General features: G+C 43.8%; 1 protein-coding gene across 4 annotated transcripts in view; it reads left to right on the top strand.

Moving 5' to 3' along the window:
• The window catches only part of SMPD3 (sphingomyelin phosphodiesterase 3), a 248,517-nt gene that overhangs the window by 114,927 nt on the left and 106,334 nt on the right, over positions 1 to 27,256 (top strand). Inside the window, exon 1 of one of the 4 annotated variants that reach the window (XM_043526544.1) lies at positions 25,695 to 25,805. The exons of the other annotated variants lie outside the window; for them this stretch is intronic. The gene's annotated coding sequence lies outside the window, so the exon portion shown is untranslated. Of the gene's footprint in view, positions 1 to 25,694; positions 25,806 to 27,256 lie in introns of those variants that run through there. 4 annotated transcript variants of the gene reach the window in all.

Below are 27,256 nucleotides of genomic sequence, written 5' to 3'. Positions count from 1 at the left end.
AAGCTTCAGCCCTGGGCCCCCTGTCCTGGGCAGTGGGGCTTGGGCTTCAGCCCCAGGCCCCAGCAAGTCTAAGCCCGTCCGTGTTGTCGTCCCCCCCCCTCCCCCCCCCCCCCCCGGGCAGTGGGGCTTGGGCAAGCTCAGACTTCGGTCCCCCCCTCCTGGGGTTGTGAAGTAATTTTTGTTACCAGAAGGGGTTCGCGGTGCAATTAAGTTTGAGAACCCCTAATTTAGTATAATATTAGGGTAAATCAGAAAATTAACAGGACTATTATTATCTGAATGAGGGGTGGGTGTGTGTGTGAGCATGATGGTGAGTAAGATTATTACTTATACTGCTCAGGGAAGAATAATCGATATAAATTGGCTACTTCAGCAGGGCTAGTTACTTTGAGGTGAATGACAGAAATAATATTAAAAATTTTATTATAGGAGACTGTTATGACCCTTCAGGACAGCATGAAAAGAAAAGGCAAAGATTTGGTATGATAAGGGATATCTGCGAACAGGCCAAGACACTAATCATAGCCTATTTGGACATTGACTGGAATTATAATTTCAAAACAACAATGGAAATATGCTTCCCTTTTTTAAAAGAATCACTGCAGAGCTCTCCTTCTTTTCAGAGGAGGGTCTAACAGCTTCCTAGCAGAAAGACAGTTACACATTTACCTTAGGAAATGAGCCAATATAAGATATATAAAAGACACAAAATAGTGTGATTTTGTCATTTGATATTGTAATTAGAAGTGAGATTAGGGCAGGCTCAGGAAGTAACTGAACAAATATAATGGACTAACTTTGGAAGGAAAATGAAATTATGTATAGGCAACTGATTGGAATCCACTGGAGAAAGGAGAGATATGTATAGAACAGTTCTTTATGAAAGAGATAAAGGCATGGATTCTGTTATACTCTGAGAAGAAAGCTTGCAAATTGCTTCCTTGAAATGATGACATACAAAATCTGTTATCCCAGAGATCCTGTTAGGAGTATACTTTCTTGTAAAATTGTACTGTTTCATTAGGAATGACTGAGGGAAAATGTAACAGGAGTTAAGTTTACTTAGTATCTAAAGGAGAGAGCCACTTGGATGATATCCCTGAATATTTTTTTTCAGCCACTAAATCTGGGAGACTCCACCCTTTCATGAACTGAAGTAGAGGGAGGTGTTGCTTTCCCACATCACATAGTTCCCCAGTCGTTTTGCCCCCTACCCCCTCTGCTGTTCCATGAAAAAGAAGCTGGAGCTAGTTACTTTTAAGGCACTCTGGAGAGGGTGCTTGCCCTTCAAAGTACAACTAGCACTCTGTGATTATGGAGCCTAACCAGGCTGCAGAGATGTAGGTCAGCTATCTACCTGAAGAGTGCTAAAATCAGGATTTACCGATCTTTAAAATATAGAAATAATGAGTTCAGTAGTTGTGGGCGAAGCCTGGAGAGTTTAAATGAGAAATGTTTATGGAAATTCTTGGAAGGAGAGTGATGAGAACCAGCCAGCGCTGCTGCAAGAAACTAAATATCGTGAATCAATATCTTATTGGCTATTACAGCTAGAGTAGATACAACGAAAACCTTCTTCTCTTGACTGTTCAGACACCATTTAAGACTGAGTAATGATGAATATGTTGCCATATTTGGCTCATTTTTTATTTACCAAATAAACTGAGATTTTATACAAGAGCGAAAGCTCACTTCAGTGATGTTGGAAGGCTAAGTCTGCGGAGATGCCACAGAGAAGTGAGGGTTATGCCACTTGTGTAACCTGTATCCTTTCCCAGAAAAGGCAGGTATTATTACCCGCTGAATTCCATTGGGGTTTCCACTGGGAAAGCCAGGTGTAAATTTCTATTGAGGCTGCATAGGAATTCTGCAGTTAGAGGGTTAACTTTAATCAGTATCAGCTCGTCACATCCACTCCAGCCAACACCAACCACATTGGACTGGCACTCTGTGTTCCTCTGATACAGGGCAGGTTGCTGCCTGCTTATCATCTCTCCTTAATAGCCTTTCCACTTATGTAGACTCAAGTGAATCTGGGTTCATCACTTTTAAAAATACATTATTTCCCTCCTTTTTTTGCCCCAGGACATCCTTAGAAACGGTGGATATGAAGACTCGATTTAATCATAGTTTTCTACATAAAAGTGCATTCTTGTTGGTTGTTATAACCATAATACATATTCTTCACAACTCCGAGATAGATGTAGGTTTCATTTTTTGAAGGTACACACTATACATTTGTAAACAGTGATTTATTTTGAAAACTTTTCAGATTAGTTTTACGGCTATATCAGAAAATGAATGATTGTTTGGTTATTTCATTTACAAAAGGTAATTGAAGCAGATATTTATGAAGTCATTGGGAGGTGAACTATCTCCAATTCAACAGGTTAATCATTAATATTTGGAGGATTTTCTTGCCATGCTGTATTAGGAGGAGAACATCACCAGACAGATATTTGAATTGTTTTATTTAACTAAAACAACAATGTTAAGTATTCTGGATTTTTTTCTTCAACAGCAAACATAATATTTTAACAAAACAAGCATATGTCCTTCGCTTCTCACATTTATCTCCAGACTTCTTCTCCTTGTCCAGATCTATTCCGCCCCCAAAATCTTCTATTCATTGAACTTTTTGAAACTTTGCACTTTTAGAGAGAGGTAAGGGATTGGCTCTGTGTACACAAATTTGCAGAGGGACAATAGAGTTGAGATCTGTTATTTCTTACCTCTATATATTATTTATTTATTTAAAAACATTTTAGCTGTTAACAAACATGTTACCTCTGGAGACACAAATCCACAGTTTGAGAACTGCAAAACAAACTAAGCATCTCTGATGGTATCTTCTAGACTGAACACTGAGTCCCACTGGGTAGATAGAAAGATTAACCTAAATAATCTATACAGAAACCTGTGGAACCCCATAAGAGTGGGTCCCTAATCCATGAACTATTGGAATTCATTTACAAAACTCTCCTTAAACATTACATGAATATATTGTCTCATACTATAGAATTAGAATTTATAATCCCTATTCCATGATGAGATATCTTTGAGCTATAATGTATCTTAATTAAAACTATCTTTATATAAAAAGCTCTTTGAGGAAAAAACTTATAAAAAAAAATCTGATTTAAATAAAAAAAATCCAATTTTTTTTTTAAATTGATTTTTATCCACCCTGTTAGAAATGAGATCATTCAATCTCGGTATATTTTTTGCCTGGTGAAATAGTGCAAATTAATAAAATAGCTGAACTTTGAAGTACCTGAGATGAGGGACCATTCTGAGATCACGTGTAAGGAAGAGGCAAAGATATGAAAATGGATTACAACTCTTTGGAATCCTATGGTTAGGTAAAAGAGCATAGAGTATCTCAGAGCACAGAAAAATGGTGATATACGAGCATCGTGGTTTTTGTTGTTGTTTTTTAAAGGGAAGACAGCAGCAATGTGGTAATCTTACATTTTTATTCTGCAGTGTTCAGGTATGCTGCAAGGAGCTGTTGTCATAAAGCAGATTAATTTACTGCCACAAAAAGGAGCACAGTATTATACATTTACTAGGCTTTTTCTGTTTATGGGCTTTTTAATTATATGCAAAATCTGTTCATTGTAATTAAGAAAAACTGAGAAATATGGCATGCTTTCCATTAAATGACCGATGGGAGTGTAACAGCAGCTGCAAGAATCGTTATAAAAACATTGCTGTTATTTGGCATATGTATACTTCAGTCACTATGAATGAAATATTTCTTTCTGAAGATAAGATTTTCTGTATAGTCCATCTGATTAGGCTTTGGCTTGGTCTACACTACGAGTTTAGGTTGAATTTAGCATTGTTATCTCGATTTAACCCTGCACCCATCCACACAATGAAGCCTTTTTTTTTTTTTTTTGACTTAAAGGGCTCTTAAAATCTATTTCTTTACTCCACCCCGACGAGGGGATTAGCACTGAAATCGACCTTGCCTGGTCGAATTTGGGGTACTGTGGACGCAATTCAACGGTACTGGCCTCCAGGAGCTATCCCAGAGTGCTCAGTTATGACCGCTCTGGACAGCATTCTCAACTCAGATGCACTGGCCAGGTATACAGGAAAAGGCCCGCGAAGTTTTGAATTTAATTTCCTGTTTGGCCAGCGTGGCGAGTTCACCTGCACAGGTCACCATGCAGAGCTCATCATCACAGGAGACCACGCAGTCCTAGAATCGCCGAAGAGCTCCAGCATGGACCGAACAGGAGGTACGGGATCTGATCGCTGTATGGGGAGATGAATCCATGCTGGCAGAACTTCATTCCAAAAGACGAAATGCCAAAATATTTGAAAAAATCTCCAATGGCATGAAGGACAGAGGCTATAACAAGGACTCGCAGCAGTGCTGCATGAAAATTTAAGGAGCTCAGGCAAGCCTACCAAAAAACCAGAGAGGCAAACGGCCGTTCCTGTTCAGAGCCCCAGACATGCCGCTTCTGTGATGAGCTGCATGCCATTCTAGGGGGTGCAGCCACCACTACCCCAACCCTGTGCTTTGACTCCGTCCAAGGAGTGGGAGGCAACATGGAAGTGGGTTTTGGGGGCGAGGAAGATAGCTCACATCAAGGAAGGGGAGAAACTGGTTTCCCCAAAGCCAGGATCTGTTTATCACCCTGGACCTGGACCCAGGGCTCCCAGACCCTGAAGGCGGAGAAGGGACCTCTGGTGAGTGTACCTTTGTAAATATTATACATGGTTTAAAAGCAAGCATGTTTGATGATTGATTTGCCCTGGCATTCGCGGCCAGTACAGCTACTGGAAAAGCCTGTTAACGTGTCTGGGGATGGAGCGGAAATCCTCCAGGGACATCTCCATAAAACTCTCCTGGATGTACTCCCAAAGCCTTTGCAAAAGGTTTCTGGGGAGGGCAGCCTTATTCCATCCTCCATGGTAGGACACTTTACCACGCCAGGCCAGGAGCACGTAGTCGGGAATCATTGCAGAACAAAGCATTGCAGCGTATGGTCCCAGTGTTTGCTGGCATTCAAACAACATCCGTTCTTTATCTCTCTGTGTTACCTTCAGGAGAGTGATATCATTCATGGTCACCTGGTTGAAATAGGGTGGTTTTAGTAAGCGGACATTCAGAGGTGCCCGTTCCTGCTGGGCTGTTTGCCTGTGGCTGAACAGAAATCTTCCCCGCTGTTAGTCACGCGGTGGGGGGGAGGGGTGAAGCCATCATCCCAGAGTATTGGGTGTGTGTGTGGGGGGTGGGGGGAGGGTAAGTTGGGTTTCTGCTGCACGTGAACCTGGAAACCGCAGCCCCTCCTTTTAAATTGCCAACCCATTTTTAATGGGCAACCCAATGGCTACTTAGTATGGGAAATGAGGGCGCTGCTGTTTGAAGCCATTCCCACATGTTATGAAGGTTAAAGAAGCCAAAAGACTGTGGCTTACCATGTGCTATATAACGTTAACAGCAAGGTTTACCATGAAAGAGTGTACCCATTGTTCTATAAAATGTGTCTTTTTAACTACCACTCTCCCTTTTTTTTCCCCCCTCCACCAGCTGCATATGTTTCTCCTTCCCGGAGGCTAGCGAAGATTAGAAGGCGAAAAAAACACTCTTGCGATGGAATGTTCTCTGACCTCATGCTGTCCTCCCACACTGACAGAGCACAGCAAAATATGTGGAGGCAGACAATCTCAGAGTGCAGGAAAACACAAGGAGAGGTGGCGGGCTGAAGATGGTAGGTGGCGTCAGCTTGCTGAAAGAAGGCAGGAGTCAATGCTCTGGAGGAGCATATGGTTGAGCGCAGGAAAGGCAGCAGGAGCACAGACCACCGCTACAGCCCCTGTGTAACCAACCGCCCTCCTCCCCAAGTTCCGTAGCCTCCTCACCCAGATGCCCAAGAACGTGGTGGGGGGGCACCCTGCCACTCCACCCCAGAGGATTGCCCAAGCAACAGAAGGCTGGCATTCAATAAGTGCTGTGTGGCCTTGTCCTTCCCTCTTCCACCACCCCACCCAGTTCTTCCCTCCTCCACCACCCCTTCCAGGCTACCTTGGCAGTTATCCCCCTATTTGTGTGATGAATAAATAAAGAATGCATGAATGTGAAGCAACAATGACTTTATTGCCTCTGCAAGCGGTGATCAAAGGGGGGAAGGGAGGGTGCTTAGCTTACAGGAAAGTAGAGTGAAACCGGGAAGGGGAATGGGGGGGTTTCCATCAAGGAGAAGCCAACAGAACTTTCACACCATAGCATGGCACACCCCCTGCTGCACCCCCTGCCTGCAGCCAGCCCGTCTCCAGCCACCCCCGCATCCACTGCCCTGCCCGCAGCCAGCCCGTTTCCAGCTATACACTGCCCTGTCTCCAGCCAACCCCTGCCGCACGCACCCCCTGCCCTTCCCGCAGCCAGCCCCTGTCTCCAGCCACCCCGCCACGCCCCCTGCCCTGCTCGCAGCCAGCCCGTCTCCAGCTAGCCCTGAACCCCCCTGCCCTGCCTGCAGCCAGCCCCTGTCTCCAGCCAGCCCCACGCCCCCTTGCCTCCAGCCAGCCCCACGCCCCCTTGCCTCCAGCCAGCCCCACGCCCCCTTGCCTCCAGCCAGCCCCACGCCCCCTTGCCTCCAGCCAGCCCCACGCCCCCTTGCCTCCAGCCAACCCCGCACCCTCCTGTCTCCAGCCAGCTCCGCACCCCCTGCCCTGCCCGCAGCCAGCCCTGCACCCCCTTGCCTCCAGCCAACCCCGCACCCTCCTGTCTCCAGCCAGCTCCGCACCCCCTGCATCCCCAGCCTCCAGCTAGCCCTGCCCCATGCCCCTGTCTGCAGCCGGCCCCACGTCCACTGGTGTCCTACAGTTCCCACGGCAGTAACCCTACACACCTGCTTCAATGAGGGGGGCAGGGAGCAGCTGGGACCCACGCATGTGCACACCCTAAGGTGACCAGACAGCAAGTGTGAAAAATCAGGACAGGGGGTGGGGGGTAATAGGAACCGATGTAAGAAAAAGACCCCAAAATTGGGACTGTCCCTATACAATCAGGACATCTGGTCACCCTAGCACACCCCCAGGGAGCGGCGGGGACCCACACTTGTGAAACGGAGCTCATTTCTAGTTCAGGCCCATCTTTTTAAAAAAGAACTTTTACGTAGGGGTAACATACATCCATGTTTTCCCAGACAGGTCAGGCTTTTTGGTTCTTAAATCGCCGGAAAATACAGATGTATGGTAACCCTGTTGGTACAAAAAATACATACTGGGGCATATCCCTTAAATCAGAACTTTTTATAGGGAACCGGTTGTTAAGATTTTGGAAACTCATCACTGCCTGAGGGCCAGTTCCCACAGTGGGCACCACCCATCCTGCCTGGGGCCCTGAAACTAGGGGAGGGGGTGGAGCCCACCCTAGAGAGCTGAGCCTACCAAGTGGTGAGCTGGAGCCAGTTTGCTGGAACCAGTTGTTAAATTTAGAAGCCCATTTAGAACTGGTTGTCCCTTGTGGGACAACGGGTTCCAAAAGGGCTTCTAAATTTAACCGGCCAAAAGTGGCGCCTTAGGTGCCGACTCCGTGGGTGCTTCGGGGCTGCAGCACCCATGGGGAAAATTTGGTGGGTGCAGAGCACCCACCGGCAGCTCCCCGCCCCACCCAGCCCCAGTTCACCTCCACTCTGCCTCTGCCCCTGAACGTGCCGCTCCGCTCTGCTTCTCCACCCCCCCCCACCTTCCCGGGAATCAGCTGTTCGTGCGGGAAGCGGGGAGTGCTGAGAAGCAGGCGGAAGCTTTGTGCTCAGGCCCAGGGAGGCAGGGGCGGAGCAGAGGTGAGCTGGGGCGGAGGGGCGCGAGGAGGGCCTCCTGCGCCACAGCAGGTAACCTGGGGGACAAGCAGGGGAACCACTCCCCACCCCAGCTCGCCTCCGCCTACCTGGGCCTGAGCGCGAAGCCACCGCCTGCTTCTCAGCCCTCCCCGGCTTCCCATGCGAACAGCTGATTCGTGGGAAGCCTGGGGCAGGGGGCGGAGAAGCAGGGCGGGGTGGCGCATTCATGGGAGGAGGCGGAGGCGGTGCGGAGGTGAGTTGGGGCCAGGCTGGGAGCTGCCGGTGGGGGCTCTGCACCCACCAAATTTTCCCCGTGGGGGCTCCAGCCCCAGAGCACCAACAGAGTTGGTGCCTAAGACGCCACTTTTGATGTGATCAGTGGGGGGGAGGGCTGCTCCCCCCCTAGCTATGCTACCCCGCCCGTAGGAGCTAGAGGGACCTGTTGGATGCTTCCAGGGAACCGCCCCAGGTAAGCACCGCCGGGACTCCCCACCTCGTCCCCCAGCAGGTCCCTCTGGCTCCTAGGGGCGGGGTGGGGTGGGCACCCAATACGGTGGCCCATGAGACCCTCCTGCCCGGTTCTGGGGGCAGACAGGATGGGGGTGAATGGGGTAGCAGTCCCCGGGGGGGCGGGGGGACATCAAGGAACACAGGGGGTTGGATGGGGCAGGAGTCCCGGGGGGCGGGGGTGGGGCAGGACCCCATCATGGGGTGAGGAGGGAACCGGTTGTTAAGATTTTGGCAGCTCATCACTGCTTCCAGCCCTACATTTCTATGATTCTATTATTCTGTGAAACTCTAGATTTCAAAGAGAGTGCCAAACTTTTGATATACAAACTACACGGAGCTCTAGCAAAAAGACAAGTTGGAAGCGTCTGCATGCCTTTTTATTATTACTATTGTATTCCTCCGGTAGTTCTAGAACAGTGGTTTTCAACCTTTTTTTCGTTGTGAACACCCCTAAAAGTTTTCAAATGGAGGTGCAGATGCCTTTGGAAATCTTAGACATAGTCCGTGACCCCCCAGGGGTCCGCGGACCACAGGTTGAAAACTATAGTTCTAGAAGCAGGCTAGATTATTGATGAGCAAGGACATATGGTTTGTGTGGCACAGGCTATCATTTCATTAGAACTGCATATTTTAAAATTAAGATTCTCATGAAAAATAATGGTTTAAATGAAGGGAAATCTCTTGTTAAACTTGAATATTCTAAAACACATGGAATTCTTCCATCCCTAAGTTGGTAACTAATTCGGATAAATCAAATACATAAGTTTTACTAAACTCCGATCAATTTAATTCTTAGTCATGGGGTTTATTCATACAGGTTTGCCTGAGCAGAGTAGCCCTTGAGCACAACATATTTCTTTCTAGGTACAGTGTCTTCACATAGCTGTTAACTCAGTGCAAGCTCCTTTCTTCTCAAGGCCTTCAGGAGTCTGATATGCAGAGGAGTTCAAGTGGGGACTTGGGCAACATTGCTTCAGTGTGTGCTGCGCATCTGTCTCCTTGCTCAGGAATCTGAAAATGGACTCATGATTCTAAATGGTGGATTTCAGACATGCTGTTTCCTGTTAGATCTTTGAATATCCATTCTGCAGTTGTACCCTACAATGTACTCTCACCTGAAATTCCATCCTGGACCAGTTTCTGAGCTTCACTTTGATCTACTGTCTTGTCAGCAACCCTTCTTTTCCTTTTGCTGTAACTTTGTGTGTGCGCGCGTGCTCTCTCTCCCTGTATCCCTCACCACACTCCTGACTGATTTTAATAGCTTTAACAGATTGCAGATTTCTTACAGCTATGAGTTCTCCAGAAGATCACATGGTAGATAAGTTGTGCTTTTCTTGCCAAAGCTCCTAGGTTTGATCTCCACTAACTGGCGTGATCTTCTCTGTATTCAGTACAGTTCTTTACAAATGCTCTTTAGGAATGAGGCATGTCCCCCCAGTTGTTTAATTCCATTGATACTATTGAATTAGGTCAGCTCTGTCCAAAAGGAGGATTTCATAGTGTCGTTGTCGTTATTACATTCTGGAGCAGTTATGTTCTTTGAGATTTTTGGGGTAAAATGAAGATTTAACTTTGAACTGCTGGTTCATAAAGAGACAAAAAAAATAATCCCACCTCAGATATTTTGCTTGTATTGGGGAGTATTTCACTCTTAATTCCTCCAAGAAAGTGAATAAATCTATGTCAGTGTTTTTGCAGTAGTGGAGCATAGCACTGATTTGTAATGCTAGGAAAAAGAGCAATAAGAACTGCGAGACTTCTTTGTCTGCTTCCTTTCCTAATTAAAGGGGAGATTTTCAAAGGCACAAAGAGCTCTTGTGTGCCTAACTGCCCTTTGTTCCTTGGAAAATCCCTCTCCTATCTTTTTAGGGCTTGTTAACAGTGCTGCAACTTTCTCTCTCGGAGCATGTGTAAAAACACCCCCCAGCGCAGCAAGTTGCAGCGCTATAAAGCGCCAGAGTAAACAGTGCCCCAATGCTGGGAGCTATGCCTCTCATTGTGGTGCACCGCGACCATACAAGGCACGTTAAAGGTCATTCAAAAAGATTTTTCCTCTCATTTGAACAGGTTTTTCTTTAAATCAGTTTCACAGTTGCAGTTCAAACCTTTGTAATCTAACTTGCAGTCACTTAGCAATAAAACTGCACTTTCCCAAATGTGGTGTTCATAATATAGGCAACCACAATGCCTATTGGAATAACAGGTCTTAAATTTGGTTCTCCACTTGTGAGGTAACTCCCTTCCCTTCCCTTCATGTGTCAGTATATTTATCTCTGCATCTGTAACTTTCACTCCACGCATCTGAAGAAGTGAGGTTTTTACCCACGAAAGTTTATGCTCAAATAAATCTGTTAGTCTTTGAGGTGCCACCAGACTCCTTGTTGTTTTTGTGGATACAGATTAACACGGCTACCCCCTGATACTTGTGGAAAGGATGAGACTTGTGAACGAAAACTGAAAAATGCTACCTAAAAATGGCAGAGCATAATAACTCATTGTTGACTATTAAATAAATGTGTTAGCTTTCCTAATACTCAGCTTCATGGCTCCAGTCTGCAACAAAAATGAAGGCTTTCTTAGTTTATTGCTAGTTATAAAACATGTTGGCTTAGGTTCAGGTCCCACTGAAGTAAATTCTTTTTGCTGTTGACTTCATTGTACCCGTATTTGCTCTAGACTTCAGTTTTGTCAGAAGTATCTAGATTCAAGTTCTTTTCTATACTAACATTTCTATCACCAATAACTAACTACTGTGAATAATTAAAATACTATATGCTTATTCCTTGGATGTAGAAGCTCAACTCCTTGTCAAAGTTCCTCCTCTGCCTTGGTGGGTCCTGCGCTTATTGGCGGATTTGCTCACCTCAGAGGTTCACGGCAGCCCTCAGTTTGGCCACTTTCGTGGCTCAAATCTGCCGTTCACTCAGTTGGCCTCATCACTGGCCAGCATGGGGAAAGGAAGAAGAACAATCCCCGCGGTCTTTGCGGATCCAGCTAGTGGATCATGGAACAGGCCAGAGACCTTCCCCTCTGGTGGAACCCACAGTCCAGTTCAACTCCTCCGGTATCAAGTAGGGAGTTGGGGGGATGGGGGGAACCCGGGCCCGCCCTCTACTCCGGGTTTCAGCCCAGGGCCCTGTGGATTGCAGCTGTCTACAGTGGCTCCTGTAACAGCAGTGTGACAGCTACAACTCCCTGGGCTACTTCCCCATGGTCTCCTCCCAACACCTTCTTTATTCTCACCACAGGACCTCCCTCCTGATGTCTGATAATGCTTGTACTTCTCAGTCTTCCAGTAGTACACCACCTCACTCTCAGCTCCTCGCACGCACACCACAAACTGAAGTGAGCTCTTTTTTAAACCCAGGTGCCCTGATTAGCCTTCCTTAATTGATTCTAGCAGCTTCTTGATTGGCTACAGGTGTTCTAATCAGCCTGTCTGCCTTAATTGTTTCCAGAAAGTTCCTGATTGCTCTGGAACCTTCCCTGTTACCTTACCCAGGGAAAATGGACCTACTTAACCTGGGGCTAATATATCTGCCTTCTATCACTCTCCTGTAGCCGTCTGGTAAATAGGCCTAATGGCCTGTGATGGGATGTTAGATGGGGTGGGATCTGAGTTACCCAGGAAAGAATTTTTTGTAGTATCTGGCTGGTGAATCTTGCCCATATGCTCAGGGTTTAGCTGATCGCCATATTTGAGGTCGGGAAGGAATTTTCCTCCAGGGCAGATTGGAAGAGGCCCTGGAGGTTTTTCGCCTTCCTCTGTAGCCTGGGGCACAGGTCACTTGTTGGAGGATTCTCTGCTCCTTGAAGTCTTTAAACCACGATTTGAGGACTTCAATAGCTCAAACATAGGTGAGGTTTTTCGCAGGAGTGGGTGGGTGAGATTCTGTGGCCTGCGTTGTGCAGGAGGTCAGACTAGATGATCATAATGGTCCCTTCTGACCTTAGTGTCTATGAATCTGGCCCGACCCTGTCACAATATATATCCAGTAACATCTAGAGGCCCCAATTAGATCAGGACTCCATTTTAGTGGATACTGTATAGACATGTAGTAAGATAGTCCCTGCTCCAAAGAGTTGAAAATGTTAGTTTAAGAAAAGCCTTAACAAGCAGGTGAAACAAAGAGGGTTGTGATGGACCAGTCATGGTAATAGTAATATTAGGGTGCTTTTCCTGGTTTTGTTGTTTGCCGAACACACATCCATGAGCAGATAAATTTCAATAATAATTTAAATAACATCACCTCAGAAAATATTCTGTTTTCATAGATAGGAATATTTTTATTTTATGATCCTATTACTGCTCCTACAACTCCTATGAAGAAATGTGATGCATTCATCCTTTGTTGCTCAGTGGCTGGCATTAGTTTCCTTATTTTCAGTTAATGCCACAATATATATTTAAAATTAATAGCTACTTTGCTGCAAAAGCAAAACCCTATTGATGGAGCTGAATTTTTCTTATCTACACAAATTACCCCTGAATGATACAGTCTGTGATTCTGCATGCCATGTGGCACCAGCCTATAGTACTTGTCGTCGCCCCCCCAGTAGACATTTCACTTCCCCGACCCGTAGTAGACAATAGATGTTTTCTGGTTTGCTGGTGAACTGCAAGGAGATAAAGTATTCCACCATTTTAGTTGTGTTAAGTCTGACTGAAAAAACTGAAGTGTAATGAATTGTGTGGCTTTTTTCTTTGCAAATTATACGAAAAGAGAAGGCTAGTACAAATGAGAGAATAGGGTTTAGAAGTCTGGCTTTTGCACAGTTGGAGGTTTCTTGCAATTTACTTGTTTGCAGCTCCATCTGCTTCAGAAAGCAGTAATGAGCCACTAGTTGGCATATTGGCTGATTAGAAACCTCTGCCAATTTAGAGGGGATTGATGGATTACTGATGTGTGACTGTTCAAAAGCACACCTCTCCCTGCCATTGCAAATTAGAAGGGATCTCTCATTTCAGCATATAAATTACCTTATCCTCTTAGAGACAGATTTACACTTATAGTGAGATGTTCTAGGAATATAAATATTTATCACATGTTATATTTGAGGTTCTGTTTTCAATGGTTGAGTGCAAACAGCATCTTTTGCTCTGGCAAAGACACTTCATATGTTACCCTAGTAGACACTGATCTGCATAATATTATGCAAGTGAAGGTGTGATTGTAACATAGGAAGATACATGTGTGCTACCTTTAATTTGGTGAGCATGGGTAAATAAGCACATGTAGATGTGATGGTATGGCCTTCAGCATGAGCTAGCTCCCTCAGTACAAGCTGTCTTGGGAACCTTGTGTGCCTGCTGAGATGGCTCGCTCATGCTGGAGCCCAGGCAGCTGTATCTACACTACTACTGTCACCTGTGCTAGCTAGATTAAAACTATAATCCCCCCCTCACTTGCAGCATAGACATACCCTTAGAGTAGCTGGTCTTTCGGGGGAGATTTTCAGAGGCACAAAGAGCAGTTAAATGCCCAATTCCTATATAAAGTCAATAGAAGTCGGGTGCCTAACTCCGATTTGTGCCTTTGAAACTCTCCTGTCCCGTCCCCCCCTCCCCTTTCCAAATGGTCAGGTGAAAATTCTTAATAGTATATTTTGAAGTTTCTTTATATACTGTTTTAGAAGGATCCAGAATGGACCTGTCTCCAGGTCTATGAGAAATTTCTCTCACTCCCCTTTGGGATCATTGCACAGTAGAATTACCCCTGCTGATTCCAGAGCTGCTGTGATGAATATTTAAGCATGACATTCTGTGCAGTGGAGAGAAAAGACTGTATGAAGAGAACACTGCTGCAGCCTTTTATTTTTTTTCTTCTCTGTCTCAGCTATTATTTTTTGTGGTAAATTAAAGTGTGTGTGTGTGTGTATGTATGTGTATATACACGTACGTATGTATATATGTGTCTATGTATAAATGTGTGTGTGTATCTATATATATATATATAATCTGCATTGCATGAATGAAAGCACTCCTCCATAGAGCCATTAGCACCAGACAGAGGGAAGACAAGCAGTGTTAGGTAGGCAGACCAGAACCAAGTAAAAGCCCCCAATTCTTTCCTGCTATTGTTAAGCTGCTGTATAATCACATAACAGGTTTACCAGCCAATATTAATATATGCAAATATAGAATTTAAAGTTTATGCACATCTACACACTCATTAATTCACACAGACAAAATCTTAGTGGAAAAGTCAAGCAGGCATGTACAGTACAAATGAACAACTCACATAAAGACTAAGACTCCGATCCTCCAAGTTGTTCTGCCTGAGCGGGTTCCCAGAGCCTGTGCTAATCCCTGTTAATTTTATCAGGGCTCAGCATGGGTCTGCCCGTATGGAACAAACTTGAATGATTGGGGCCTATGGACAAATTCTTCTCTGAGATAATCTAGCTCCCATTGAGTCTATTCTAACCTAATCTGAAGGAGGAATCTGGCCCACAGGAAAAAATACAGCATTATCAATTGTAACGTGGGCCATGGTCTGCACTTAGTTACAGTGTGCAGCCCCACTGAGGTGCACAAACTGCACAAATGTAATAGCATGTAGAATTGGGCCCATTGTGTTTAAATAATGTGAAGTATGGGATTCAGGGTTGGGCATTTATCATAGCCACACTCTTCAAATACATTGATGTGGTTTGCAGAAGTGCTAATATTTAGTAATTTACCATCTGGTTAACTACTAAGCATTTCTCATTACTTTGTGATCCCACCCCTGCACATATATGATTTTTTATAAGAAGAAATACCTGGATTGTAAGATATTTGAGGTAGGGATTGTCTGTTTATTCTGTGTTTGTACAGCGCTTAGCACAATGGCATCATGGTCCATGACTGGTGCTCCTAGGTGCTACAATAATACAAATAATAAAACAATTAAAAGGAGGTGGGGAGGAACAGATAAGTAAGCCTCCAGTGCCAGCAGCACTGTATGAATGGAAGACAGCTGTGTTTAATACTTTTAGTGGGCCAGATTCTGAAGTCCATGGTCTCGCTCTTGTTTTATGTTGTTGTGCGTGTCCCCACTATGTGTGTACTTTACTACGAAATAAACAACAGTGCAGTTACCAGAGAAACCTACCTGTGAGGTGATCACATGTACCCAAGACATAGAACAGCCAGCTAACCTACTCACAGCAAATGGGTTAGACACTCTCTTTATTTTTTTGCAACACTTTCAAGGTAATTACCTAGACTACAATTTAAAAACAAACATTTCTTGTCAGCTTGGCTGACTTTTCCTCACATGCTGATATTTCACAAGCAAAACTGGAGATGATTCTTGTTTTGTAAAACCTGTGTCAGATGGCTCTTGGTTTTATAAAATCCAAATAAGAGGTGATCCAGATTTTATTTATACAATTCTGTAAAGTTTAGCTAGTGACAGAGTTGGATATATGGTCTTGGCCTATCTATAGATACACAAGAGTTTGAGCAACTTCTTCCTTTTTTAAAGAAAATAAAGCTATAAAAATTGAAGGAAAAACGTGTAATTAGTGTAAAAAGGGAGTAATGTGGTTGTGAAACACTAGAAGTGTGTATCATGCAGTTAATATCCATGCAATATGTCACCAAAATATTGATACTTATTGATAAAGCCCCCTTAGTAAATCACGTAGCTGGCTCTTCTAAAAGCAAAGAGCATTTCTACTTGCCTAGACAAGACCTCTCTTCGTCTGAGAACCCTGCTTGAGCCAGTGTAATCCCTTCAGATTTGTAATGCTGCTTCAAAAATAGTGCATGGAGCCCCACTGGTCCTGCAGTCTTTGTACACCCAACACTTCTATGGGCATAAACGGTGGGACTGGATCCAGATCATGCTCTCCAGAGCCACACTTGAAAGCATTTGTGTTCTTCCATGACCAGTGCATTGCCAAGTTTATGGCGGTTTTGATTATATCAGGGGTGGGCAAACTACGGCCTGCGGGCCGGATCCGGCCCCTTAGGGCTTTGGATCTGGCACCCCCGTGGCACTGTGGGCCCCGCTCCGCTCCGGGAAGTGGCAGGCACCACATACCTGCAGCCCATGGGGGAGAAGGGGCAGAGGACTGAGCGCGCTGCCCTTGCCTGTGGGTACCCCCCCCAAAGCTCCCATTGGTCGGGAACGGGGAACTCCTCCCCCGAAGATCCCATTGGCTGGGAACGGGGAACCGCGGCCAATGGGAGCTTCAGGGGAGGTACCCACAGGCAAGGGCAGCCCGCTCGTCCTCTGCTCCTCCTCCTCCCCCAGGGGCTGCAGGAACGTGGTGCTGTCCGCTTCCCAGAGCGGCGTGGGGCCAGGGTCAGGGCAGGCAGGGAGCCTGCCCTGGCCCCAGTGCGCGCTGCTGCCACCCCTGAGCCGCTCCAGGTAAGCTGGGCCAGAGCCCGCACTCTGAACCCCTCCTGTACCCCGCACCTCAACTCCCTGCTCTGAGCCCCCTGCTGTGCCTTGTACCCCTCCTGTACCCCAATCCCCTGCCCTGAGTCTCCTCCCACACTATGCACCCCCTCCTGCACCCCAACCCCCTTTCCTGAGCCCCCTCGTACACCCTGCACCCCTCCTCTGCCCCAAACGTTTGCCCTGACCCCCCTCCCACAGGCCGCACTCCCTCCCACACCCCAACCCCCTGCCTTAGCCCTACATTTATGGCCCTGCATGCAATTTCCCCACCTAGATGTGGCCCTCGGGCCAAAAAGTTTGCCCACCCCTGGATTATATGGTGCTAGGTTTGTAAACACTTAGGTTATCTGCTGGTTTATTTTCTGCATAACCTATATCCTTGGAATAGCTTTCAGGCATCCTTAGATAATGTAATTTTTCTAGGAACTACAAATACAGTGTTCAGAGTAACAGCCGTGTTAGTCTGTATTCGTAAAAAGAAAAGGAGTACTTGTGGCACCTTAGAGACTAACCAGTTTATTTGAGCATGAGCTTTCGTGAGCTACAGCTCACTTCATCGGATGCATCCGATGAAGTGAGCTGTAGCTCACGAAAGCTCATGCTCAAATAAACTGGTTAGTCTCTAAGGTGCCACAAGTACTCCTTTTCTTTTTACAAATACAGTGTTCTAAACCAACATACTTGCAACTTGCCAGTTAATCTCTTCCTGGTCAGCTCACAAAGGTGCTTCTCTTGGTGTATTCTATTGCAGAGAAGATGTCAGAGCTCAAAGGGTGAAAACCACAGTGCCAGATGGCTCTCTGCTCTGCATTATTAAAATTATCTCTTATTTTTGCATAACAGCATTTACATGAGATGAGCCACCAAACATGAACCATTGACGATGATTTCTTCCAGATTGTTGCTTCCTTTTATCGCCTGTTGCTGTCTGTTCAAGCACAGTGCACAGCACCTGCATTTTGAAAACATTGAAACTAAAGATAACTTTAATGCTCATTGACATGCACAGAGGATTGTCACAAAAGAAAAGACAAAGATACAGGTAAAAGCCTTCCACTCTGTGAATAACAAATACAAATGTGGAGGAAAGAGGAAAGCGAACCGTGATCGTATTTCAGTAAGTTAAGAGTTATGATGAAATTGAACTGGATTTGAGTCTGCTGATTTTCTGCCCCTCTTCCCCGCCATTCCTCCCACTCTGTTACACAGTAGTTATGCTATACCTCATGGAAAGACATATCTGTTATGTCCCTATGGCCTTTGTGATTTACAGATTCCTCATGTTGTTGGAATTCCCTCCGAGACTCCTTTCCACTCAGCTTCCGAGAGCTCAGTTTGACTCCAGTCTCATTACTCAGGTTCCTTTATTTGGCATACACTAAAGCTAAACTTAGTTGATCAGTCTCGAGCATAGGGGGTGTATAGGAAGTATCATACATCAAAAGTTACACAGAAAACCTCTTCCTTTATATAAATTTACACATTACGTTGTCTTTACTATACATTGCATCATACATTTTGGGATTGGCTTGGTTACTTTATTTGAACCACTCCTTGGACAGCTTGCTCAATCCACTCACTGTCCATGCACGACTTACTGTTTACCTCATCTTACATTCTAGGCTTATCTTGTCTATTGTAAATGGTTCACTGGGTGTACCCACTTATCTTAGCTAGTATGGACGTTGTGTCTCTTAGCTTACCGACTGTGACATCATCTGATTAAAGTATGACCATGCAAACCATTGTTGCTCCCACTGTTATATAATTGCAACAAATCTTATACAAAGTGTGACACATGGCCAGAAAGGGTTAAGCAGCTTGCAGGCTAAATGACCCAAAGTCAACCTTTAGTGACATGTTAGAAAAGTATGTGAATGTAATTAGGGCCACTCCATGGTAGATAGGCTAGAACTTTGAAATGCAAACCTATATTGTTAGAAATCAGAGGTGATGCTAATTGTATGTGTGTACTCCTATCTTGTTAAATGTTCGCCATGTAAACAGACAGTTCGTGTCTGTCACTATAGCTATTGATTCAGAGATCAAAAGGGAATATTAACATTTAGATGAATCTTGGGTGAAATAATGTGATTGTCTATATATCTCTTTAAAGTTTGTGATAGACTTATGTTAATTTGTGTAGCTAGTTACTGATGATGCTTAGGAAATAGATCTACTTCGTCTCCATAATTGTCTATTGTTCGCCGAAGGACTCTGAGCTGTCAAAGAAGACCTGAAACTGTATAAAAACCCGTTTGGTCCTGATCCTTTTTATCTCAGACCTGCTTAATGCTTCATGCAGGGGAAGCTTAAGTCAAAAGGTTGAGATCTCCAGTCCTGACTGAATGTCCCTGAAAATGGACATTGGACTATACCCTATAAACTAATTCTGAAAGAACTTTCTGCAACTACAAAGCTGACCATCTCTACTATGAATTTGATCTCAAACACTGTACTCAGATCTGTATGTATACTGATCTTTTAACCAATACACTCTCTCTCTCTCTTTTTTTTTTTTAATTTAGTTTAGTTAGTGAGAATTGGCTGCAAGCGTGTATTTGGGTAAAATCTGGAATATTCATTAACCTGGAAGTTAATGTGTCCAATCCGTTGGAATTGGTAGAACTTTTCTATATGATGAATAAGATTTTCAGTGATCCTCATCGTATTTAACTTGGGTATCTGGGTGGAGGCCTAAGGCTGGTTTACTTTAAGGGAACTGTATTGTTGGCTTCTAGGTAACAAATGAGGTATTATAGAAGCTGTTTTGTGCTGGCTTGGTAAATCTAAGTATTGGAATGTCCACCAGCTTTGTGGATTGTCTGCCTCATTCTTTGCAGTTCACCCTAATTGAGTGTCCTCAGTTGGCTCCCCTGGGCCTCCAGTCACACCAACCCATTTACCTATCTTAGTTAGCACAGACATTCTGTTTCCAGCCTGCTGATCCATTTACCTCCCTAATCCTGTCTCTCTCAAGAAATGAGTCCTTACCCACATCTAATTACTCCTCTTAAGCCAGAGCTGCATATGTTAGAAAATATCATCCTCATCCAAAAAAGAAGGTTTAGGTGGTTGGACATGTACACCATATAGAAGATGGGAGACCTAGTAAGCAAGTGTTTGAATTGCCTTGTCTTCCCTGAATGCTCCTTTAGTACCTCAATTGTCCAGTGGCCCCACTGGTTGTCTCCTTCTTCTGATGTGCTCTTCTCTGACTGCTATTTTCCTCTGGATAAATAAATAAAATGATGTTTTGAAGAAGCTGTTTTGAGTCACTGCATTTACCTGCTGGTAAATGAATTCCAAAGGGAATTCTTTTTCAGGTGCTAAACCCAGTTAGGACTGCTGAGGAATCACATTTGGTGAGGCTGTAACTCAGGATCCGGTCTGTCAGTGGGTGAAACACAGGATTCTAACCAGGGACAGGAAAAGGCAGGGGACTGCATTCTGCAGAGACCAGTGAGGAGTCAAAGGTGCAAATTATCCTGTAACTGTGGCACAAGGCTTAGATGACAAAATATGGAAGATACTGTCTAACAGCAGCTGTAACATTTGGCTTTCTGACAGCATTTGCAGATGTTTTCTTTGGCAATTTTATAATTACTTCTTGTAATGTAGTTCTTGTTATGTAGTGTTCTGAATTATTCCATTTTCACTTTCCCATATTCTCATTTTCAGTCTTTGGAACTAACACCTTTTGACCTATTTATAATGCAATCCCTTCCCCATTCCTTGGAGGAGGCTATGTGTGGCTTTGTTGTGGCATACTGCATGTGGACATTAGGTATGTCCAGTGCTCCTAAACCAGGCTTTCTTGTTGTGTTTTGTTTTGTTTTTTAAATCTAATAGAAAAGTGTTTTCGTGGCTGGCCAAATGACCATAACATTACTGGGATAAACAGTATATGAGATATGCAGTACATTTGAATGCCATAAGAACGGCCATACTGGGTCAGATCAAGAGTCCATCTAGCCCAGTATCCTGTCTTCCGACAGTGGCCAATGCCAGGTGCGACAGAGGAGATGAACTGAGCAGGTAATTATCGAGTGATCCATCCCCTGTTGCCCATTTCCAGCTTCTGGCAAACAGAGGCTAGGGACACCATCACTGCCCATCCTGGCTAATAGCCGTTGATGGACCTATCCTCTATGAATTTATCTAGTTCTTTTTTTGAATCCTGTTATAGTCTTGGTCTTCACAACATCCTTTGGCAATGAGTTCCACAGGTTGACTGTGCCTTGTGTGAAGTACTTCCTTTGTGTTTGTTTTAAACCTACTGCCTATTAATTTCATTTGGTGGCCCCAAGTTCTTATATTATGGGAACAAGTAAATAACTTTTCCTTATTTACTTTCTCCACACCAGTCATGATTTTATAGACCTCTATCATATCCCCCCTTAGTCGTCTCTTTTCCAAGCTGAAAAGTCCCAATTTTATTACTCTCTCCTCATACAGAAGCTGTTCCACACCCCAATCATTTTTGTTTCCCTTTTCTGAACTTTTTCCAATTCCAATATATCTTTTTTTTTTAGATGGGGCAACCACATCTGCATGCAGTATTCCAGATGTGGGCATATCATGGATTTATACAGAAGCAATATGATATTTTCTGTCTTATTCTCTCTCCCTTTCTTAATGATTCCCAACATTCTGTTCACTTTTGTGACTGCCACTGCACACTGAGTAGATGTTTTCAGAGAACTGTCCATAATAACTCCAAGATCATTTTCTTGAGTGGTAACAGCTAATTTAGACCCCATCATTGTATATGTATAGTGGGGATTATGTTTTCCAATGTGCATTTATCAACATTGAATTTCATCTGCCATTTTGTTGCCCAGTCACCCGGTTTTGAGAGATCCTTTTGTAGCTCTTTGCAGTCTGCTTTGGACTTCAAGTATCTTGAGCAGTTTTGTATCATCTGCAAATTTTGCCACCTCACTGTTTACCCCTTTCTCCAGTTCATTTATGAATATGCTGAATAGGACTCAGCTCAGTACAGACCCCTGGGGGACACCACTATTTACCTCTCTCCATGCTGAAAACCGACCATTTATTCCTATCCTTTGTTTCCTATCTTTTAACCAGCTATCGATCCATGAGAGGACCTTCCCTCTTATCCCATGACAGCTTACTTTGCTTAGGAACCTTTAGTGAGGGACCTTGCTCGTTGACCCCCTCAAAGAATTCTAGTAGATTGGTGAGGCATGATTTCCTTTTACAAAAACCATGCTGACTCTTCCCCAACAAATTATGTTCATCTTTGTGTCTGAAAATTCTGTTCTTTACTATAGTTTCAACCAGTTTGTCTGGTACTGAAGTCAGGCTTACTGGCCTGTAATTGCCAGGATCACCTCTGAAGCCCTTTTTAAAAACTGGCCTCACATTAGCTATTCTGCAGTCATTTGGTAGAGAAGCTGATTTAAATAGTAACCACAGTTAGTAGTTCTGCAGTTTTACATTTGAGTTCCCTCAGAACTCTTCAGTGAATACCATCTGGTCTTGGTGACTTATTACTGTTTAATTTATCAATTTGTTCCAAAACCACCTCCAATGACACCTCAATCTGGGACAGTTCCTCAGATTTGTCACCTAAAAAGAATGGCTCAGGTTCGGGAATCTCCTTCACATCCTCAGCCATGAAGGCCGATGCAAAGAATTCATTTAATTTCTCCGCAATGGCCTTATCGTCCTTGGGTTCTCCGTTAGCATCTCGATCGGCCAACGGCCACAGTGGTTGTTTAGCAGGCTTCCTGCTTCTGATGAACTTAAAATTTTTTTTGCTATTACTTTTTGAGTCTTTGGCTAGCTGTTCTTCAAATTATTTTTTGGCCTTCCTAATTCTGTTTTTACACTTCATTTGCCAGAGTTTATTCTCCTTTCTATTTTCTTCACTAGGATTTAACCTCCACTTTTTAAAGGATGCCTTTTAGCCTCTCACTGCTTCTTTTATTTTATTGTTTAGCCACAGTGGCACTTTTTTGGTTCTCTTACTATGTTTTTTTAATTTGGGGTATACATTTAAATTGGTGTCTTTAAAAAGTTTCCCTGCAGCTTGCAGAGATTTCTCTTTTGGCACTGTATCTTATAATTTCTGTTTAACTAATTTCCTCGTTTTTGTGTAGTTCCCTTTTCTGAAATTAAATGCTACCATGATGGGCTGCTGTGGTGTTTTCCCCGCCACAGCGATGTTAAATTTAATTATATTATGGTCACTATTACCAAGTGGTCCAGCTATATTCATCTCTTGCACCAGATCCTGTGCGCCACTTAGGACCAAATCAGGAATTGCCTCTCCTCTTGTGAGTTCCAGGACTAGCTGCTCCAAGAATCAGTCATTTAAGGTGTCAAGGAAATTTATCTATGCATCCCATCCTGAGGTGACATGTACTCAGTCAATATGGGGATAGTTGAAATTCCTCATTATTTATTTATTTATTTATTTATTTATTTTTATAGCCTCTCTAATCTCCCTGAGCATTTCACAGTCACTATCACCATCCTGGTCAGGTGGTTGGTAGTATATCCCTACTGCTATATTCTTATTATTCAAACATGGAATTACTATCCATAGAGATTCCATGGTACAGTTGGTTCATTTAAGATTATTACTGCATTTGATTCTATGCTTTCTTTCACATATAGTGCCACTCCCCCACCGGCATGACCTGTTCTGTCCTTCCGATATATTTTGTACCCTGATATTACCATGTCACATTGATTATTCTCATTCCACCAATTTTCTGTGGTGCCTCTTATATCAATATCCTCATTTAATATGAGGCACTCTAGTTCACCCATCTTATTATTTAGACTTATAGCATTTGTATATTAAGCACTCTAAAAACTTGCCATTGTCAGCCAGTGAATGCCTAAGTGTGAAATCCCTCCCTGAGGGCGTTAGTCTGAATTAAGAAGTATGTAGGCCTTGTGCTGGCCCTCTGTATAGGGGTGAGATTTGGCACCCAGTCAAGAGCCTGGGGAATGGGGGGAACTATTTACAAACCACCAACACAATGGAAGCCTTTGCATTTATTTGAGTGGGCATTGGATCGGATCCAGAGATAAAATTACTCTATCACTTGGGAACCCAACGTGTTTCTTGGGGGTTAAAACTTTATTACAATAAATTTTAATCTGTAGGATGGAGTAATGTGCTACTCACCGTGAGTATAGGTGGCAGAACTGGATGCTAAAGGACAGACATGACTGACAAATAAGACTGTAATATACACGAGGAAAGCACAGGGTTAAGGTAGGACATAGATTATGGGAACATGATGACATAGTGGGTTAGGGATACATCATCTAGGTGATTCCAGAAAGCTGTCTTTAAGTGTAAACAATTTGCAAAGTAACAGTAAAAGAAATAGCTGGGGAAAATTTTCTTGCATCTCTCTAGGTGAAGTCTTTCAGTTGCAAAGGATTTGAAGGGGTAAAGTCTAAATTTTTGCTTTTTCATTTGCAAGACTGGAAGACTGAGAATAGATTTGGACAGAGGAGAAAAGGAAATGTTTTGATAGAAGGTCTGAGGGGGCTTACAAGAAACTGATTGTGGTATTAAAGACTGTTTTATTTTTTTATTATTATTATTTTTTTGCTTTTACGTATTTACTTTTAATCCATAAAGGCTGTGTGACGCCATTCTTTTCCAGATGTAAAGTGGAAATATTGAAACCTAACTACATTTGCTAAGTACCTTGAGATCTCTAGATGAAAGATGCTATTTAAATACAAAGTATTGTTGTTGTTATTATTATTTATTATTTATTATTTAAATTGGGGCTCTTATTTTCTATGCAATAATACCTAGTTGATTCAAATCCCTTTAATCTGAGACTCCCTTTCTTCTCATTTTTCATATGTCACCTGGTTTGAGTCACTCATCTGGTCATTCCCCAGTGATCTTAAATCCATGTTATTTCTAATTGTGTTTGTTCGCTAGAATATTTTGACTATCCTGGCTTTGTTAGTATTTATATTAAAAAGCTGTTTGTTTGTACACATCAGGTTAAACTTGTATCAGTGGAGTTGCACTACTGTAAAAGCAGTGTAACCGAGAAGAGAATTAGGCATATTGCATCTGGTATTTTTCCCAGTTATTCAGTGGAACACACACCTTTATTTTAGCAAATTAACCTCAAAAGTCCAGGTGAATTACTGCATGACTTTAGCAAAGCTTTTGATATGGTCTCCCACAGAATTCTTGCCAGTAAGTTTAAAAAGTATGGATTGGATGAATGGACTATAAGGTGGATAGAAAGCTGGCTAGATCGTCGGGCTCAACAGGTAGTGATCAACGGCTCAATGTCTAGTTGGTAGCTGGTATCAAGCGGAGTGCCCCAGGGGTCGGCCCTTGGGCCGGTTTTGTTCAATATCTTCATTAATGATCTGGATGATGGGATGGATTGCACCCTCAGCAAGTTTTTGGATGACATTAAGCTGGGGGGAGAGGTAGATACGGTGGAGGGTAGGGATAGGGTCCACAGTGACCTAGACAAATTGGAGGATTGGCCAAAAGAAATTTGATAGGTTCAACAAAGACAAGTGCAGAATCCTGCACTTAGTATAGAAGAATCCCATGCACTGCTACAGGCTGGGAACCGACTGGCTAAGCAGCAGTTATGCAGAAAAGGTCTCTGGGATTACAGTGGACGAGAAGCTGGATATGAGTCAACCGTGTGCCCTTGTTGCAAAGAAGGCTAACGGCATATTTGGCTGCATTAGTAGGAGCATTGCCAGTAGATCAAGGGAAGTGATTATTCCCTTCTATTCGGCACTGGGCAAATATATAAGCTCCTCAGGAGGAACAGCAGCTCAGTCTGCTTTACCTCACTTCAGGGCTTGGAACTCTCTCCTGCCTAATGTGGTAAGACTCCCTGAGCCTGCTCCAGCTTTGCTCTTGTTCCCACTCTGTTCCTAGTCATGCTCCATCCTTGCTCTCATTCCAGTCTCGCTCCAACCCCATTGTGGACTCCTGATACTGGCTCTGACCCCTGACTCTGACCACTGGGACTGACAGCCATGGCTTCGACCTCAAGGCCTGATCATCCCCATCATAGTTTCTGACAGTGGGAAGCTTCTGTCTGAGGTACCTGAAAGGTTGTGCCCTTCACTAGGAAATCTAAGCAAAATTCTCACGGCTGCTATCACTGGTCCAACAACACTGGAATAGTACTGGTGGGAGCCCAAGTATTAACAAAACTGTAGCACCTTCCTGCAGCTTAACTACCTGGTAATGAAACCCAGTCAAGAGTCGGTTGAATTGACCCAGAGCTTTTCCCATTATGTCAGTTAAACTGCTGAGGAGCCTTGCACTAGGCAACTGGCAGTGCAGTTTAATGGATTGTAGCACAAGTAAGAATTTTTAGTGGTGGTACTGTACTGGTACTGTAAACCATGGTGCAATGATTGGTTTGTCTATCAATTGAAAATTGTATGTTAATTGCAGGGGCTTTTGTAGCCATCTTGGTTCAGTTGATGAAATCACCCAACTGAGATGAGCCTAAAACATAGACAAACTTCCTGAGACCAACATCTCATTCTCAGTGTGACTGTAGCGGAGATACCTGACTGTAACCCTCCCAATAATACTCTGTCCACCACTGAGAAAATCAATTAAAGATATTATGACTGTCTATTACACTGTTTCCAGTCAGAAAGCCACTGTGTTGGGCAAATGCTTGTTCCTGAGGGGCAAGTACAGAGTCCTGCGTTGTTTTTTGTTTTATTCCTGTTTTGGCTGAACAAGTTAAAATACGATAGACTCAAATCTGGTTTTGTTTGCACAGCATTCACAATAAAGGTAAGACAAGTCCCTTTACAAGGAATGATTTAGATGACATGTGGTGCAATGTGACAGCCAACTGCACATGCACTCAGCATTACTTCACTACTTAGACCCATGTTATCTATGCAACTGCATAGGGACCTCCCTGCCCAGGAATTCCATGTATATATGCCTGACTTGCCAGCAGGGGGACTGGTTACAAGTGAGGCTGGAGATAGGTAAGGGTTGCACACACAGCTTTTGACATTGGGACATTTTATTTTACTGAGAGAAGGAAAGCTGACCAGGGGCAGCAACCTTCTGCAGTAAGATGTGACTGAGTTAAGTCAGATTTAATGGCAGCTATTCGTGACTTGAAACAGGAGAGTAGAGGCTGTAGGTTTATTCCTTGTTCTTTTCAAAACATGTCTTGTGACCTTTAGTTTTCTTGGAGAGTGTCTTTTGGAGGTCTCCTATGGAGGGGCTCAGATCCTATGTTGATGGAAAAAGAAGAAATGCAAAGAAAAGAAAAGTAAAGCAGAAAGAAACAGTGAATCATTGGAAATCCACTTGGACCTGTTCACATTGAAGTCCTTGTATTGGCAAAGAGGGGTTTCATAAGACTTCAGGGTTTGGGGCTCCAATGTGGCACCTGAACCCCCTCTGAAGCTGTGCTCCAGAGCTCAGTCTTAAAATGTGGCATGAAACAAGCTCCTTTATTCCCGTCTCTGTTTTTTCTTTGCTGCATTAGGATTGGTGCTGCTGCAGATTAT

The sequence above is a fragment of the Chelonia mydas genome, chromosome 12 (genome assembly GCF_015237465.2).
Source record: "Chelonia mydas isolate rCheMyd1 chromosome 12, rCheMyd1.pri.v2, whole genome shotgun sequence".
Classification (NCBI taxonomy): Eukaryota; Metazoa; Chordata; order Testudines; family Cheloniidae; genus Chelonia; species Chelonia mydas.
This window is presented reverse-complemented; position numbering and strand designations above follow the sequence as displayed.